The following is a 20391-nucleotide window of genomic DNA, read 5'->3' as shown; positions in this document are numbered from 1 at the left end:
TCGTGTGCGGATAGTTTTTCGTGTCGAATTCGCCTCGAGAGGCAACTTTCTATCGTGTGCGGATAGTTTTCAGGCTGAGTTAACTGCCTCGCGAGATCGTTAGCTCAGCTGATAGCTCTCGTGTGCGGTGGGCTTTACCCTTGTTCCGTCCTTGACCGTGTTGATATTTCAGAAACTCGTCTGATTTATCCGTCTAAATGCGAATTTAAGACGAGTTTCTCGTCCAGAAGGGATTCCCGTTCAAATTAACCGTTTGTTTAGACGGGAAAGTTAGGCGGGAAAATTCTGACGAGAAACCCGTCTGTGGCCTGATTCACATCAGACGAGTTTCCCGTCTAAGATGAGTTTCCAAGAGGAGTTTCCCCTGTTAGACGAGTTTCCTGTTTTCCTTGATCTTGTAAGACGAGTTTCCCGCCTCTAATATGAATTCGGCTAAACTAAATTTTGAACTATAATGCATTTCTCGAAACAGAATGAGTAATGAATTTGGTCATTGACTCCCTTCACCCCCCGGGTTAGGTCTAAATGGTAATTTCATGTCGTGCTTTCAAGTAAAGATAAAAATACAATAAAAATAAAAGAAAGTGTAGGCACAGAATACCTATCAGAAGAACAACTCCATAGTTTTTTGCATAAGTGGTTCCGTCACTCAGTAAGTACCGTAAATGGAGGCAATCACCCCCCTGCCAACCGTCCCATTTTCAATAGGCGCAAGGGGGGGTGTGATTGCTCCATTAACGGTACTTGCTGAATGATAAATTTGGAAGAAGTACCCCCCTGCCATCAGCCCATTTTAAGACTTGCAGGGGGTGATTCATAGAGGCCCAGTAAAAAGGAAGTGTTAAAATTGAATGATCAATTTCTTTTTCAGATATAAAATGGATATTTCAGGTGGTCTTGGAAGATCTCCTGGAAAGGTATCCATATTCACAATTTTGTTCTCCATATTCGCAGATATTCCCTGCATAATCGTAAATTTTTTCCCCTGTGAAAAACCTTACATTTTGTGGTGAAATTTTTCAGATATGGCGTGTTGGTCTGATGGGGTTGAACAGTACAAAAGATAATGTAAATCTTGTACTAAAAGCCTTCAAGGACGCGATGGAAAACGTGAAATTACAAAACAATCTGTGAGCAAACTTGAAACAAGAATTTTACTTTAGTTGACAAACCAATTTATATTAGTTAATCAGGGTTTTGTTTTAATAAAGAGTAAAACTATCTCTCCAAATCTTGTTAATTGTTAAATTTTAAAATGTGACTTGGTTTGTGGCCGTCTGACAGACACAGACATCATTTACAGACAGGCTGATATTTAAAATAGGTAACTGAGCTATTTCTTGAGCCAGAGGCTCAGTTAGGATTCTTGGTCTGGGGACCGGGGCAGAAGAACCCAGGTGGGGAGGCATTGGGTTGTGGCTGAAAAAACGTAGTGGTAGGAGGGGTGAAAAAACCTTTGGGAGGGTAGGGGTGAAAAAAACTAGGTGGAGTGGGTGCAGAAAATTTTATTTCAAATGTTTTATTTTGTGTTTCATTTTAAACCTTCTTCAATGAAAATATCTATTTCAGAGATTTGTCATTGTTCTTTAATATATAATTCTAAGAACTGACTCAATTTTAATTCAATCATAAAAAAATATAAATCAGTACATATATGTCTCACAATCAACTTAGAATGCTACAATCTATTTCTATAACTTTTTGAATATCTTATAGTTCATTTCAATTGTTCATAATATGTTAGGAATTTTCACTTAATACCTTACATATTGTTCACACAACAACAGCAGTGTGCCAGCATCTTGCTTGAGACATCTCTGGAAGTTCTTCCCAAGAATACCTTTCAAAGTTGAAACTTTCAACTGACTTCAGCTCTCCTTGTTCACCACGCCCTCCCAGGACTACAATGTTGTTTTCAATAACAACTGCAGTACATCCCCTCCTCTTACATCTCATTGATGGGAGCATGTGACTTTGTCCTGTCTTGACATTGTAAATGATAACTGTATCTAATGTCTTGCCATGTTTGTCAGTGCCACCAATAACAACAACGTTGTCTCCCCATCTCACCGTTGCCATAGCACTCACTTCATACAGCAGTGGTGACAACTGTTTCAGCTCATTCTTCTTTATATCGTACAGTACGACACTGCTGAGGCTGTCTTTGGAGTTGCCAGTTGTTCTTCCACCAACTATCAACAAATTATCATCAAATATTTCCATGCTGTGACCTTGTCTTGGTTCTGGCATTCTTGATAAGTTCTTCACAGTATAGGGAGGAACAAGCTGGACTGCTCTGATCAAGTCAGATGAAACATTTCCATTATCCCCTCCAGAGACTATCAACTGATCATTATACAGCACACTGCTGTGGTTCCACAACTTATCAGGTAGTTTAACAGGACAGTCACTCCAGTGTGTCGAGAGATCAGGGTTTGGGTCAATATTCATTCTAATCATATCATCAACATTTTCAGACAAACTACACCAACCCCCAGCTATAGTCATATGATTGTTATAAATGAATGAAGTCGCTGCCCAACGACCCTTTGGCATTAATTGTAATGGCGACCATGTTCTTTGATGCCAGTTAAACATCTCTACAGAGTTAGTCAAAAAACCTCCAGCAACAATAATATTTTCCTTATCACCACTTGGTCTATTTATTACTTTTCTTGTGTTTTCTTCTTTCTTGCCCTTCATCGTGATAAGAACGTCCTTCATCTCATCAAAAGCTCTGACGAAAGCTGTTTTCAATCCATCGACTTTGTTGTTAACCGCTTCGTGTTTTCCCTCCATATCTGCTTTTATATCTGCCGTGTTTTTGTCTATTTTTCTGTCTAAATTTGTTATTATAATTTCAACTGTTGTATTATTCTTCTCGATATTATTCTCGATTTTCGCTATTCTTTCCTCCATATCTGCCAAAGTTTTGGTCATTTCTCCGCACGAGTGACACTTCAACTTTCGGAATTCACAGACTTCACTTTCATGATGAATAAGATCACGCTTGTTGACAATTAAACCACAGCCTTGGTTTGTACAAACGGCTGGTGTATATCCACATGTATCTTCATGGCGGTCAAGATGCTGTAATTCTACAACTTCTTGACAACCTCTGTCGATGTAAATGCAACGAATTTTTAACTCATTTATAAGATCTTTTACCATTCTATTTGGTTCGGTCAAAGTCTCTACGGTCAGTTCATCAGCACACGTTGGACATGTTTGGGAATTTTCCAGATGTTTCGTAATACAACAACGGCAAAAACAATGTTGGTTTTTCGGACACAGGACAGGCTCTTTCAAGATATTGAAGCAAATCTGACAGAGGAAATTTTTACTGACTTTGGCCTCGAAGCGTTCTTCATCGTAGCCTTGTATATATGAAGCCATATTTCACGTCGTTCTTGTGTCGTAATAATAAAGCAAGTTCTGTGTTGTTTGTCGCTCTGTAGTATAAGCCTCGCTGTATAGACTGAATATAGATACAGTGTTCGTTCTTGGAGAAGTCTGTGTTTGTATTTTCTCGAAATCTTCTCCAAAATGATCAGTTTATGAAGACAAATATCGCTTGCTTAGGTATTTGCATAAGACGCGTCCTTTCCTGTCAGGACTCAGGAATTTCTGGAATTTGCTGCGGTGTTTCCAAAAATTAATTTGGAAATTTTACGAGCTGACGGAGAGAGCTGGAGCCGAATGAAACGTTTTTCTGATATTTTCAGTAGATTTTAGAGAAATGTTATTTTGCAGTAATTAAAGTCGACTCTAAAAGCTTTAACTTGTTCTATTAAAATGCGAATCTACACTTTCAAAAGTGCTGACGATGCTGCGATAGTTTTTAATATAAAACTCCATCTTCACTAAATCCTAAATACACGAATTTAATCTTTGGGATTATTTTAGGAATTAGGTTAAGATTATATTTTAGGTTTGTAGTTTAATACGGTTAAACTTAATTCTTAATTAAACCCTAATCCTAACCTAATCTCAAGGATTAAATGGAATTATATATATTGCCAACATAGAAAACGCTAAACATTCCAGTGTATCCAGAGATCAGTAAACTGTCAGGGAGCGAAATTTCAAGGCAAAAGGAAGTTTGTTTTGGCATTTAATGAGTTAAAAAAAGTATCCGTCAGACTTATTTATTATTTGAGATTATATTACGATTTGGGTTAAGATTAGGTTTTAGGTTTATTGTAAAATAGGGTTAAACATAATCCTAAATTTAACCATAATCCTAACCTAATCTCAAGGATTAAATGGAATTATATTGCCAAGATAGAAAACGCTAAACATTCCAGTGTATCGAGAGTTCAGAAAACTGGCAGGGAGTGAAATTTCAAGGCAAAGAGGAAGTTTGTTTTGGCAGTTAATGAGTTAAAAAAACTATCCGTCAGACTTATTTATTATTTGAGATTATGTTACGATTTGGGTTAAGATTAGGTTTTAGGTTTATTCTTAAATAGGGTTAAACCTAATCCTAAATTTAACCTGAATCTTAACCTAATCTCTGGAATTATATTGATTGCCAAGATAGAAAACGCTGAACATTCCAGTGTTCCAAGAGATCAGAAAACTGCCAGGGAGTGAAGTTTCAAGGAAAAAAGAGGAAGTTTGTTTTGGTAAGTGGAAGCAATCGTCGTTTTAAACTTTCAACTTTCAAACATTTCTTTTCCAAACTTTCGTTTTGAAGCAAAATATTTTGAATTATTTTCTCTCAATTGCAAGGAAATACACGAGCTTTTCTAGCGAAATATGTCGCACGACGTGACCGTAAACTTCAACGGCAAATCATTTAACCTTCGTTTTCAACCATCCTGGACAATCGCTCGACTAAAACACGAAATTGCTCGCAAGAAAAATGTCAAAACTGCTGGAATTAAAATCATTTTTGCCGGTCGAGAATCACCCGATGAATTAACACTCGGGGTGAGTGATTTTTAGGAAAATATCAAGCTTTTAATGTGATTTATATAACAATTTTCAAAGAAATAACGAAAGCTTTACTGTGAAATGTTGAAATGATTTCATAAATGAGGTTTTTTTTAGTTCGGGATTTTGATGTTTAAAGCGACCATCTTCGTTATAGTAAATCTGAGATAGATTATGATACAGCTTGTCTTGCTTGAGTCACTCCATCTCAGAATATCACAGTGTCTGAATCTTGATAAAATGATATTTTAAAACATTTTTCAAAGCCATCTTTCTCCACTAAAACCTGACCCAAACTTATGTGAATTCTCACTCATGGACAATTTCCAGGATTTTTCAGATGATTCTCAAAATTCTCAGTCTTTAAATTGCCATCAGTCGACAATGAGTCTGACATTCAGAGATCTGAAACTTTTTTTCTAGAATGCAGAGATGAACCACAGCGTCATTCATGCTGTTCAGAAATCTGGTCAGATCTCAGTTGACGCAACTTACAATGCGAATGATAGTTTGACGAAAGTGAAACTGACACAGGATGACGAAGATGAAGATGGTGAATCTCAACAATCAGGTGGTGACGAGATCTTTCATAAACCTCTCAATGATGTGACCACTCTCTTTTTAGTGTCCTTCCTGGTTTAATAAACATCCTTAATAAATACCTCCAATCCATCCCCACTGTTGTAACCATTTCTTTATACCTTTCCATAGTATATCCCTCACAAATACACCTCAATCTTCTTTAAAAATCTTCTTCTCCAATTGTCTGACTCTAAACCTTTCTGTACCTCCCTCCCACCCTCTCTCCAACTAACTCTCCATATATAACAATTCCTTCCACATACCCCTGCCTTGTAGGATTCCTCTCTTACCCAATCACCCTCTCTCTCTAATTAACCCCCTAACAACTCCCTCTTCATGCCCCTTCCAATTAATGTGCCCTTACACCTATTCTCTAATACCCTTCTCCAATTAACACTCCAAAATAACCCCCTCTTTATACCTCTCCCTATAATTATACCCCTCTTTAATTTACTTCTCTAATACTCCAGTCTCTAAATAATACTCTAAAATAACCCCCTCTTTATACCCCTACCTAGTAGAATGTCGCTTATGACTGTAATACGTACACCTCTTCTCTACCTAATATCCCCTCTCTAAATAACTCTCTAAAATAACCCCTGCCCCATACTCCCTCCCTAATATAACCTTCCCTTTATACCTCTTCTCTAATAGACCCTCTATCAATTTAACCTTCTGTACTCCCCCCTTTAATTTCCATACACCCCTCCCTACATGACTTTTAATATATCTAACGCTCCTAATCTTATATTATACTCCATCAATACAAAACCCTGCTTTTTCTAACACCAGGGTTCGTTTAATAATCCATATTTTTCATACTCTCTCATCTCAGGCAAGCAAAGTTTCTTCTTTGTTTATTGTAAAACTTGCAAGAAACTAACACAAGGAAAATTGCGATGTCGATGTTCAAATTGCAAGGAAGGAAGCTTTGTTCTATCACAGGTATTTACTGTTTCCTTATAAACAACTTGTAAAAAATCTGCAGCAGATTTATATTTAAACTTTAGAAAATGTTGACATTGTTACAACTTGTTTACAAGCTTGCTGTTAAAGCTTTTGAATGTCAACAAACATCTTGTTTACACAATATTTATGGTTTCTTGCAAGGGTCCAAATGGTTGGGACGATGTATTGATCAAAGGCCGAATGCAGGGACAATGTGAATCCAATACAAACTGTCAGGGAAAAACAGCTGTAAGTTATCCACCTATTAGACCTAAAATACAATAGTGGGTCACATCTAGGTGCATTGCAAGCTAATGGGTTAACAAGAGACACTGACAGATAGTTTTGTTAACTTATTAACTGACAGTACTCTTCCACTGATGAGTAAAATTATCTGACATTATACAGGGTAAAATACTAAAGTAGGTCGATCACAAACTTCTTGTTCTTTCATAGGAATTTTATTTCAAATGTGGGAAACGTCATGGTAGATATGAACAAGCGCCGTTATCAATGTTGAAATCTAACATCAGAAATATCCCCTGCATCACATGCGCTGAAACATCGTAAGTTTACCCTTTCATTTTATGTCTCCTCTCAGAAATATTTATGCTTCTAGGAAAGTTGAATTTTTTAATCCAAACCGCAGTTAATAGAAACTAATAACTTTGATCCAACATGGTCAATATTTAATCAAATTTTTTTCACTCATGCACCTACCTATTGTTTGAACTGTTTTCTTTGGTGTTTCATTTTAAACCTTCCTGAATGGAAATATCTGTTTCATACATTTGTCATTGTTCTTTAATATATATAATTCCAAGAACTGACTCAATTTAAATTCAATCACAAAAATACAAATCAGTATATGTCTGACAATCAACTTAGAATGCTACAATCTATTTCTATAACTTTGTAAAAATCTTATAGTTCATTTCAATTGTTCATAATATGTTAGGAGTTTTCACTTAATACCTTACATATTGTTCACACAACAACAGCAGTGGGCCACAATCTTGCTTTAGACATTTCTGGAAGTTCTTCCCAAGAATACCTTTCAAAGTTGAAACCTTCAACTGAATTCAGGTCTCCTTGCTCACCACACCCTCCCAGGACTACAATGTTGTTTTCAATAACAACTGCAGTACATCCATACCTCTTACAACTCATTGATGGCAGCATGTGACTTTGTTCTGTCTTGACATTGTAAATGATAACTGTATCTAATGGCTTGCCATGTTTGTCTTTCCCACCAATAACAACAATGTTGTCTCCCCATCTCACAGTTGCCATGAGACTCACTTCATACGGCAGTGGTGACAACTGTTTCAGCTCATTCTTCTTTATGTCGTACCGTACAACACTGCTGAGGTTCTCTTTGGGATAACCAGTTCGACTTCCACCAACTATCAACAAATTATCATCAAATATTTCCATGCTGTGATATTGTCCTGGTTCTGGCATTCTTGATAAGGTCTTCACAGTATAGGGAGGAACAACCTGGACTGCTCTGATCAAGTCAGATAAACCATTTCCATCATAACCTCCAGAGACCATCAACTGATCATTATACAGCACACTGCTGTGGTATGACAACTTTTCAGGTAGTTTAGCAGGACAGTCACTCCAGTGTGTTGAGAGATCAGGGTTTGGGTCAATATTCATTGTAATCATATCATCAACAATGCCAGGCCAACCACCACAGTCACCCCCAGCTATAGTCATATGATTGTTATAAATGAATGAAGTCGTTGCCCAACGTTTCTTTGGCATTGATTGTAATGGCGACCATGTTCTTTCACGCCAGTTAAACATCTCTACAGAGTTAGTTCCAAGACCTCCAGCAACAATTATATTTTCCTTATCACCACTTGGTCTATTTATTCCTTTTCTTGTGTTTTCTTCTTTCTTGCCCTCCATCGTGATAAAAACGTCCTTCATTTCATCAAAAGCTCTGACCAAAGCTGTTTGCAATCCTTTCACTTCGTTGTTAACGGCTTCAAATTTTTCCTCCATATTTGCAGTATTTTTGTCTATTTTTCTGTCAAAATTTGTCATTTTAGTTTCAATTTTTACATTATTCTTCTCGATATTCGCCATTCTTTCCTCCATATCTGCCAAAGTTTTCATCATTTCTCCGCACGAGTGACACTTCAACTTTCGGAATTCACAGACTTCACTTTCATGGTGAATAAGATCACGCTTGTTGACAATTGAACCACAGCCTTGGTTTGTACAAACGGCTGGTGTATATCCACATGTATCTTCATGGCGGTCAAGATGCTGTAATTCTACAACTTCTTGACAACCTCTGTCGATGTAAACGCAACGAATTTTTAACTCATTTATAAGATCTTTTACCATTCTATTTGGTTCGGTCAAAGTCTCTACGGTCAGTTCATCAGCACACGTTGGACATGTTTGAGAATTTTCCAGATGTTTCGTAATACAACAACGGCAAAAAGAATGCTGGTTTCTCGAACACATAACCGGCTCTTTCAAGACGTTGAAGCAAATTTGACAATGAAAATTTTGATTGATTTTGTCCACAAACCTTTCTTCATCGTAGCCTTGTATATATGAAGCCATATTTCACGTCGTTCTTGTGTCGTAATAATAAAGCAAGTTCTGTGTTGTTTGTCGCTCTGTAGTATAAACCTCGCTGTATAGACTGAATATAGATACAGTGTTCGTTCTTGAAGAAGTCTGTGTTTGTATTTTCTCGAAATCTTCTCCAAAATGATTAGTTTATGAAGACAAATATCTCTTCCTTATAAAGTGTTTGCATAAAATGCATCATTTGCTGTCAGGAATTCTTGGAATTTGCTGCGGTGTTTGCACAAATAAATTGAAAAATATCGCGAGCTGTGAGAAAGAGAACTGGGACTGGAGTATAACGCACTGAGCTATGTATGCGAAGTGAATGGGTCAAACTGCATGGTCCAGTATTATGAACCTAGATTTTTCCTAATCGTGTCAGATGATTTTACTCATCAGTGGAAGAGTACTGTCAGTTAATAAGTTAACAAAACTATCTGTCAGTGTCTCTTGTTAACCCATTAGCTTGCAATGCACCCAGATGTGACCTACTTTAGTATTTTACTCTGTCTAAGTCAAGTCAGAATATTTTCGCGGTGCAATAATATTCCAATCTAAATGAGTTTTCATCAACACACAAATGGTTCAGGATATCTTGTGGATTGATCTACAGCTGTGGTGAATAAGAAAAACGCATCTTCAAAGTGTTTATAAAATTCACTTTCGTTTTGATCGCAAAAGATCGTATAGCGTATCAAAATATTCATAAATATTAAGTGTTGCGTTTTTTAAACATCCTGTATAAGTGCGGTCATTATATCGATGAAAAGCCATTTCAAGCTAGAAGATTAAATTTTAGCAGATCAAAGATGTTTGAAGTTGTTAAGATCGTTGTTATATTCCTAGTCTTTGCAGGTACTGGAATACATATTGTGATATATATCTTTGTTCATAGAATTCTCAAGTATCACTTCGTTATTCTTCATCGTATTTTTCTGGATTTATTTTTCTAGATAATGCGGTTGAATGTTTTAAACTTGGTCAGCTTTGCAGCTCAAATGGTAGAAATTTAATCCGTGAATGTGACAGTCAGGGTTGTGGTGATTTCGGAACACCAAGGTAAGACCAGATGTAACCTTGTAACAACACAGCGAATCGATAATATTCTTATCTTACAAAACAATTAAATTAACGTGAATTTATCATTATACAGAGTCTCTGGTACACACAATGGTGTCGACATAATTTGCAAACCAGGGAATTCTGTCTTGACACCATTTGCTGCGAAGATCTGACGAAAATCACGTTCTTATTCAAACAACAACAAACCATATAACAATGGATTGTATATTCAAGGAAGCGGAGAAGCCGAAGGTATTATCTCTCTCACATTAATAACCAAATTCATATTAGGCACGAGAAATTCATCTTAGACAGGAAAGTTTATTGTAAAAACTCGTCTTAATATGACTTGGGATGGATATAAAATTTACACGTGTGATGGCTCGGGTAATGCTAAAAAGGGTATCGTGATTATTACGATAATAATTTTGTTTATTTTCTCAGTTAAGCGCGCCTCACACGAGAGCTGGTAGCTGAGGTAAAGACTTTGCGAGGCTGTTAGCTCAGCAAGTTACTCTCGTGTGCGGATAGTTTTTCGTGAGAAATTCGCCTCGAGAGGCAAGTTTCTATCGTGTGCGGATAGTTTTCAGGCTGAGTTAACTGCCTCGCGAGGTCGTTAGCTCAGCTGATAGCTCTCTTGTGCGGCGGGCTTTACCCTTGTTCCGTCCTTGACCGTGTCGATATTTCAGAAACTCGTCTGATTTATCCGTTTAAATGCGAATTTAAGACGAGTTTCTCGTCCAGAAGGGATTCCAGTTCAAATTAACCGTTTGTTTAGACGGGAAAGTTAGGCGGGAAAATTCTGACGAGAAACCCGTCTGTGGCCTGATTCACATCAGACGAGTTTCCCGTCTAAGATGAGTTTCCACGAGGAGTTTCCCCTGTAAGACGAGTTTCCTGTTTTCCTTGACCTTGTAAGACGAGTTTCCCGCCTCTAATATGAATTCGACTAAAGTAAATTTTAAACTATAATGCATTTCTCGAAACAAAATGAGTAATGAGTTTGGTCATTGACTCCTGTCACCCCCCGGGTTAGGTCTAAATGGTAATTTCATGTCGTGCTTTCAAGTAAAGTTAAAAATACAATAAAAATAAAAGAAAATGTAGGCACAGAATACTTAGCAGAAGAACAACTCTACATTTTTTTGCATAAGTGGTTCATTCACTCAGCAAGCACTGTAAATGAAGGCAAACACCCCCCCCCTGCCAACTACGATATTTTTAATGTGGACAGGGGGGTGAATCCTTCCATTTGCGGTACTTGCTGAGTGATAAAATTTGGAATAAGTCACCCCCCTGCCAACAGCTCCATTTTTAATTCTTGCAGGGGGGTGATTCATAGAGGTCCAGTAAAGAGGGAGAGTGTTAAAATTGAATAATCAATTTCTTTTTCAGATATAAAATGGATATTTCAGGTGGTCTTGGAAGATCTGCTGCAAAGGTATCCATATTCACTATTTTCTTCTCCATATTCGCAGATATTGCCTCCATAATCGTAAATTTTTTTCCCTGTGAAAAACCTTACTTTTTGTGGTGAAATTTTTCAGATATGGCGTGTTGGTCTGATGGGGTTGAACAGTACAAAAGATAATGTAAATCTTGTACTAAAAGCCTTCAAGGACTGAAGGACGCGATGGAAAACGTGAAATTACAAAAAAATCTGTGAGCAAACTTAGTTAATCAAGGTTTTCTTTTAATAAAGAGTAAAACTATCTCTCCAAATCTTGTTAATTGTTAAATTTTAAAATATGACTTGGTCTCTGGCAGTCTGACAGACACAAACATCATTTACAGACAGGCTGATATTTAAAATAGGTAACTGAGCTATTTCTTGAGCCAGCATAGGAAGCCCAGACAAATCTATGACGTAACTTACTATATTATTGGGAAAGAAGGAAACTCTTGCCTCATTTTTCAACATATTCGCAAATTAAAACACAAATTACTATAGTAAAACGGCACGTCGGCTGCTAAATGCCTACCGTAGGTTTAAGTTGAATAATCAAACTATAGTTTCATAATAAAAATAATGCTGAGTTCAAAGGAAAGCCCTGGAAAAACGTACACAAACTTTGTAAATTTGACGAAATTTTCGTGAATATATGCGGGATGTAAGTACGTACCCAAATCGGCGACGGCACAAGAATCTGATTGGTCGAGAAACGTAAACAAAGTATGATCAACTAATCTGATTGGTCGTGAAAGGTAAACAAAGTATGAACGACCAATCAGATTCTTCTGCCAGCCACCATTTTGGGTACGTACTTACATCCCGCATGTATTCACGAAAATTTCGTCAAATTTACAAAGTTTGTGTACGTTTTTCTAGCGCTTTCCTTTGAATTCAGCATTATTTTTATTATGAAAGTATAGTTTGATTATTCAACTTAAACCTACGGTAGGCATTTAGCAGTCGACGTGCCGTTTTACTATAGTAATTTGTGTTTTAATTTGTCAACATGTTGAAAAATGAGGCAAGAGTTTTCTTCCTTTCCAATAATATAGTAAGTTACGTCACTAGTTGTATAGTAAATGGCCGACTCATTTGTCTGGGCTTCCTATGGAGCCAGAGGCTCAGTTAGGATTCTTGGTCTAGGGGCTGGGGCAGAAGAACCCAGGTGGGGAGGGGTCAGGTTGTGGCTGAAAAAACCTAGGTGGGAGGGGTGGGGTTGTGGCTAAAAAAACCAGGGTGGTAGGAGGGGTGTGAAAAAACCTGTGGCAGGGAGGGGGTAAAAAACCTAGGAGGGAGGGGGGTGGTGCTGAAAAACCTATGTGGAGGGGGTGCAGAAAACATTATTTCAAATGTTTTATTTGGTGTTTCATTTTAAACCTTCCCCAATGAAAATATCTATTTCATAGATTTGTCATTGTTCTTTAATATATAATTCTAAGAACTGACACAATTTAAATTCATTTACAAAAATACAAATCAGTATATGTCCGACAATCAACTTAGAATGCTACAATCTATTTCTATAACTTTATGAAAATCTTATAGTTCATTTCAATTGTTCATAATATGTTACGAGTTTTCACTTAATACCTTACATATTGTTCACACAACAACAGCAGTGGGCCACAATCTTGCTTTAGACATTTCTGGAAGTTCTTCCCAAGAATACCTTTCAAAGTTGAAACCTTCAACTGACTTCAGGTTTCCTTCCTCACCAGAACCTCCCAGGACTACAATGTTGTTTTCAATAACAACTGCAGTACATTCCACCCTCTCACATCTCATTGATGGCAGCATGTGACTTTGTTCTGTCTTGACATTGTAAATGACAACTGTATTTAATGTCTTGCCATGTTTGTCTTGGCCACCAATAACAACAATGTTGTCTCCCCATCTCACAGTTGCCATCTCACTCACTTCATACGGCAGTGGTGACAACTGTTTCAGCTCATTCTTCTTTATATCGTACAGTACGACACTGCTAAGGTTGTCTTGGCATCCGACAGTTGGAGTCCCACCAACTATCAACAAATTATCGTCAAATATTTCCATGCTGTGACATTGTCTTGGTTCTGGCATTCTTGATAAGGTCTTCACAGTATAGGGAGGAACAAGCTGGACTGATCTGATCAAGTCAGGTGAAACATTTCCATTATAACCTCCAGAGACTATCAACTGATCATTATACAGCACACTGCTGTGGTATCTCAACTTATCAGGTAGTTTAACAGGACAGTCACTCCAGTGTGTTGAGAGATCAGGGTTTGGGTCAATATTCATTCTAATCATATCATCAACAACGGAATACCGAGCACAGCGACCCCCAGCTATAGTCATATGATTGTTATAAATAAATGAAGTCGCTCCCCAACGTTTCTTTGGCATTGATTGTAATGGCGACCATGTTCTTTGACGCCAGTTAAACATCTCTACAGAGTCATTCAATAAACCTCCAGCAACAATTATATTTTCCTTATCACCACTTGGTCTATTTCTTACTTTTCTTGTGTTTTCTTCTTTCTTGCCCTCCATCGTGATAAGAACGTCCTTCATTTCATCAAAAGCTCTGACCAAAGCTGTTTTCAATCCATCGACTTTGTTGTTAACCGCTTCGAGTTTTCCTTCCATATCTGCTTTTATATCTGCTTTTAAATCTGCGTGTTTTTCTCCATATTCCGTGCAACATTTGCTCTAAATTTGTTATTTTAGTTGCAATTGTTACTCATATTCGCATTTTTCCTCCATATCTGCCAAAGTTTTCGTTATTTCTCCGCACGAGTGACACTTCAACTTTCGGAATTCACAGACTTCACTTTCATGGTGAATAAGATCACGCTTGTTGACAATTAAACCACAGCCTTGGTTTGTACAAACGGCTGGTGTATATCCACATGTATCTTCATGGCGGTCAAGATGCTGTAATTCTACAACTTCTTGACAACCTCTGTCGATGTAAACGCAACGAATTTTCGATTCATTCAAAAAATCTTTAACCATTCTATTGGTTCGGCCAAAGTCTCTACGGTCAGTTCAGCACACGTTGGACATGTTTGAGAATTTTCCAGATGTTTCGTAATACAACAACGGCAAAAAGAATGCTGGTTTCTCGAACACATAACCGGCTCTTTCAAGACGTTGAAGCAAATCTGCAATGAAAATTTGATTGATTTGTCACAAACCTTTCTTCATCGTAGCCTTGTATATATGAAGCCATATTTCACGTCGTTCTTGTGTCGTAATAATAAAGCAAGTTCTGTGTTGTTTGTCGCTCTGTAGTATAAACCTCGCTGTATAGACTGAATATAGATACAGTGTTCGTTCTTGGATAAGTCTGTCTTTGTATTTTCTCGAAATCTTCTCCAAAATGATCAGTTTTTAAAGACAAATATCTCTTCCTTGTAAAGTGTTTGCATAAAATGCATCATTTGCTGTCAGGAATTCCTGGAATTTGCTGCGGTGTTTCCACAATAACACAAATATATTTAAAAATATCGAGAGCTGAGAGATAGAACTGGGACTGGAGTATAACGCACTGAGCTATGTATGCTAAGTGAATGGGTCAAACTGCATGGTCCAGCATTATGAACCTAGATTTTTCCTAATCGTGTCAGATGATTTTACTCATCAGTGGAAGAGTATTGTCAGTTAATAAGTTAACAAAACTATCTGTCAGTGTCTCTTGTTAACCCATTAGCTTGCAATGCACCCAGATGTGACCTACTTTAGTATTTTACTCTGTCTAATGTCAGATGATTTTACTCATCAGTGGAAGAGTACTGTCAGTTAATAAGTTAACAAAACTATCTGTCAGTGTCTCTTGTTAACCCATTAGCTTGCAATGCACCCAGATGTGACCTACTTTAGTATTTTACTCTGTCTAAGTCAAGTTGAATATTTTCGCGGTGCAATAATATTCCAATCTAAATGAGTTTTCATCAACACACAAATGGTTCAGGATATCTTGTGGATTGATCTACAGCTGTGGTGAATGAGAAAAACGCAACTTCAAAGTGTTTATGAAATTCACTTTCGTTTTGATCACAAAAGAACGTATAGCGTATCAAAATATTCATAAATATTAAGTGTTGTGTTTTTTTAAACATCCTGTATAAGTGCGGTCATTATATCGATGAAAAGCCATTTCAAGCTAGAAGATTAAATTTTAGCAGATCAAAGATGTTTGGAGTTGTTAAGATCGTTGTTATATTTCTAGTCTTTGCAGGTACTGGAATACATATTGTGATATATATCTTTGTTCATAGAATTCTCAAGTATCACTTCGTTATTCTTCATCGTATTTTTCTGGATTTATTTTTCTAGATAATGCGGTTGAATGTTTTAAACTTGGTGAGCTTTGCAGCTCAAATGGTAGAAATTCAATCCGTGAATGTGACAGTCAGGGTTGTGATGATTTCGGAACACCAAGGTAAGACCAGATGTAACCTTGTAACAACACAGCGAATCGATAATATTCTTATAACCTTACAAAACAATTAAATTAACGTGAATTTATCATTATACAGAGGTTCTCGTACACACAATGGTGTCGACATAATTTGAAAACCAGGGAGTTCTGTCATGACAACATTTGCTGCGAAGATCTGACGAAAATCACGTTCTTATTCAAACAACAACAAACCATATAACAATGGATTGTATATTCAAGGAAGCGGAGAAGCCGAAGGTATCATCTCTCTCACATTAACAACCCAATTCATATTAGGCACGGGAAATTCATCTTAGACAGGAAAGTTGATTGTAAAAACCCGTCTTAATTTGACTTGGAATGGATATAAAATTTACACGTGTGATGGGTCGGGTAATGCTAAAAAGGGTATCGTGATTATTACGATAATAATTTTGTTTATTTTCTCAGTTAAGCCCGCCTCACACGTGAGCTGGTAGCTGAGGTAAAGACCTCGCGAGGCTGTTAGCTCAGCAAGTTACTCTCGTGTGCGGATAGTTTTTCGTGAGGAATTCGCCTCGAGAGGCAAGTTTCTATCGTGTGCGGATAGTTTTCAGGCTGAGTTAACTGCCTCGCGAGGTCGTTAGCTCAGCTGATAGCTCTCTTGTGCGGCGGGCTTTACCCTTGTTCCGTCCTTGACCGTGTTGATATTTCAGAAAGTCGTCTGATTTATCCGTCTCAATGCGAATTTAAGACGAGTTTCTCGTCCAGAAGGGATTCCCGTTCAAATTAACCATTTGTTTAGACGGGAAAGTCAGGCGGGAAAATTCTGACCAGAAACCCGTCTGTGGCCTGATTCACATCAGACGAGTTTCCCGTCTAAGATGAGTTTCCAAGAGGAGTTTCCCCTTATGACGAGTTTCCTGTTTTCCTTGACCTTGTAAGACGAGTTTCCCGCCTCTAATATGAATTCGGCTAAACTAAATTTTAAACTATAATGCATTTCTCGAAACAAAATGAGTAATGAATTTGGTCATTGACTCCCGTCACCCCCCGGGTTAAGTCTAAATGGTAGTTTCATGTCGTGCTTTCAAGTAAAGATGCAAATACAATAAAAATAAAAGAAAGTGTAGGCACAGAATACCTATCAGAAGAACAACTCCATTGTTTTTTGCATAAGTGGTTCCGTCACTCAGCAAGTACTGTAAATGGAGGTAATCACCCCCCTGCCAACTGCGCCATTTTTAATATAGGCAGGGGGGTGAATGCATCCATTTACGATAATTGCTGAGTGATGAATCTTGGGAAGGACTACCCCCCTGCCAAAAAGCCCATTTTTAATACTTGCAGGGGGTGAATCATAGAGGTCAACTAAAGAGGGAGCGTGTTAAATTGAATAATCAATTTCTTTTTCAGATATAAAATGGATATTTTAGGTGGTCTTGGAAGATTTGCTGGAAAGGTATCCATATTCATAATTTTCTTCTCCATATTCGCAGATATTCCCTCCATAATCGTAAACTTTTTTCCCTGTGAAAAACCATACTTTTTGTGGTGAAATTTTTCAGATATGGCGTGTTGGTCTGATGGGGTTGAACAGTACAAAAAATAATGTAAATCTTGTACTAAAAGCCTTCAAGGACGCGATGGAAAACGTGAAATTACAAAACAATCTGTGAGCAAACTTGAAACAAGAATTTTATTTTAGTTGACAAACCAATTTATATTAGTTATTCAGGGTTTTGTTTTAATAAAGAGTAAAACTATCTCTCCAAATCTTGTTAATTGTTAAATTTTAAAATATGACTTGGTCTGTGGCAGTCTGACAGACACAAACATCATTTACAGACAGGCTGATATTTCAAATAGGTAACTGAGCTATTTCTTGAAGCAGAGGCTCAGTTAGGATTCTTGGTTTGGGAGACCAGGCAGAAAGAACCCAGGTAGGGGGGGCGTTGTGGCTAAAAAACTAGGTGGGAGGGTGGGGGGTGAAAAAACCTAGAGGTGAGTGCAGAAAAGCTTATTTCAAATTTTTTATTTCATGTTTCATTTTAAACCTTCCTCAATGAAAATATCTTTTTCATAGATTTATTATTGTTCTAAGAACTGACTCAATTTAAATTAATCACAAAAATACAAATCAGTATATGTCTGACAATCAACTTAGAATGCTACAATCTTTTTCTATAACTTTGGGAAAATCTTATAGTTCATTTTAATTTTTGTTCATAATATGTTAAGAGTTTCCACTTAATACCTTACATATTGTTCACACAACAACAGCAGTGTGCCACCATCTTGCTTTAGACATTTCTGGAAGTTCTTCCCAAGAATACCTTTCAAAATTGAAAGCTTCAACTGAGTTCAGCTCTCCTCGCTCACCCAACCCTCCCAAGACTACAATGTTGTTTTCAATAACAACTGCAGTACATCCCCACCTCTTACATCTCATTGATGGCAGCATGTGACTTTGTTCTGTCTGGACATTGTAAATGATTATTACTTTGTCAACTGGCTGCCATCCTTTGTCAATGCCACCAATAACAACAATGTTGTCTCCCCATCTTACAGTTGCCATGCGACTCACTTCATACGGCAGTGGTGACAACTGTTTCAGCTCATTCTTCTTTATATCGTACAGTATGAGACTACTAAGGTTATGATTGGGACTGCCAATTGTACTTCCGCCAACTATGAACAATTTATCATCAAATATTTCCATGCTGTGATGTTGTCTTGCTTCTGGCATTCTTGATAAGGTCTTCACAGTATAGAGAGGAACAAGCTGGAATGCTCTGACGAAGTCAGATGAAACATTTCCCTTTTCGCCTCCAGAGAATATCAAATGATCATTATACAGCACACTGCTGTGGCATCTCAACTTATCAGGTAGTTTAACAGGACAGTCACTCCAGTGTGTTGAGAGATCAGGGTTTGGGTCAATATCCATTCTAATCATATCATCAACAATGCCAGATTCAGCACAGTCACCCCCAGCTATAGTCATATGATTGTTATAAATAAATGAAGTCGCTCCCCAACGAACCTTTGGCATTGATCGTAATGGCGACCATGTTCTTTGACGCCAGTTAAATATCTCTACAGAGTTAGTTCCATAACCTCCAGCGACAATAATATTTTCCCTATCACCACTTGGTCTATTTCTTACTTTTCTTGTGTTTTCTATTTTCTTGCTCTCCATCGTGATAAGAACGTCCTTCATTTCATCAAAAGCTCTGACCAAAGCTGTTTTCAATCCTTTGACTTCGTTGTTAACCTCTTCGTGTTTTCCTTCCATATCTGCTTTTATATGGGAGATCATGGGAGGTCGGATCAATATGGCGGTCGGAACATGGCTATTGACAAAAGCTTTATTTTATTCAATTTTACTGATTCTGGTTGACACGAAAGCATATAACAATCAACCTATGCAATCGAACAACCTAAGGGGCAAATTTCGAGTTGCTAGCGAATTGTCTCGTCCAGTATTCAACGACATTTGCCATCCTAAACGTCGACGAACATCTCTACTCACGTACTCCACAGCAAATTATAAAGCGATCAAAGCTATTCGTCTTACGAGGGATGTGCTGCTTATAACGTTACTACAACTCTGTGGAGATGTTGCTTTAAATCCTGGCCCTGCACAACTTAATTTACAGTCGCCAATATCAAAAGGATTAAAGATTTGCCACTGGAATATACAACGGCTTACATCATCTAAGCATGACGAAGTTAAAATCAGCCTTGCGAAGAACTCACACAACTCCAATAAGATAGATATCCTGTTTTTATCCGAAACGTTTTGCACAGACAAAACTCCAGATTATCTATATACTATCCCGGACTACCATTTGTTCCGAAAGGACAGAACAGGCAAACTCGGAGGAGGGGTTATGGCGTTTGTACATAAAGATCTGATTGTTAAACGGCGAAACGATATGGAGGACGATAATGTAGAGGCATTGTGGCTAGAAGTTAACCCGCATAAATCTAAAAGATCTTTGTTTGTTGCTGGGGTATATCGTCCGCCTTCATCGAATTTAGATATGGATAAGCAACTTGGTAGAAATATCGAGAACGCGAAATTGCGCAACAAAGAGCTTATAATCATGGGTGACCTTAACGTTGATTTCATGACATCGGGAAAGTTTTGTAAACAAAAACTAATGAAGAACCTATTGAATCTCAATCTGTCTCAGATGGTAAATCAAATCACAAGACCTTTGTCGCAATCTTGTCTTGATCATATATGGTGCAGCCATCCTGAACGAATCAGACAGATCGAAGTGTTGTCATCAGGTATGTCTGATCATTTGCCTATTGTTGCTGTACGTGTATACAAACCTCTGAAAGACAATAAAGGTGAGCATCATAACATTACGTACAGGGACTTAAAGAAATT

At 37.6% G+C, this 20391-nt stretch overlaps 2 long non-coding RNA genes across 2 annotated transcripts; both read left to right on the top strand.

Annotated features, from left to right (window-relative positions):
- Positions 1-4550: 4550 nt before the first annotated feature.
- On the top strand, positions 4551-6970 carry LOC114541870. Its single transcript, XR_003689385.1, has 5 exons — positions 4551-4628; positions 5362-5509; positions 6356-6465; positions 6631-6717; positions 6925-6970. It is a non-coding gene; the product is annotated as an uncharacterized LOC114541870 (long non-coding RNA).
- Positions 6971-9596: 2626 nt separating this feature from the next.
- Positions 9597-17419, top strand: LOC114541871. Its single transcript, XR_003689386.1, has 4 exons — positions 9597-9921; positions 10020-10125; positions 16105-16265; positions 17403-17419. It is a non-coding gene; the product is annotated as an uncharacterized LOC114541871 (long non-coding RNA).
- Positions 17420-20391: the final 2972 nt, after the last annotated feature.

The sequence above is a fragment of the Dendronephthya gigantea genome, unplaced genomic scaffold (assembly GCF_004324835.1).
Source record: "Dendronephthya gigantea isolate DGI-Jeju-01 unplaced genomic scaffold, DenGig_1.0 000313F, whole genome shotgun sequence".
Lineage (NCBI taxonomy): Eukaryota > Metazoa > Cnidaria > Anthozoa > Malacalcyonacea > Nephtheidae > Dendronephthya > Dendronephthya gigantea.
Note: the sequence above shows the minus strand (reverse complement) of the source record. Positions and strands in the feature narration are given on the sequence as shown.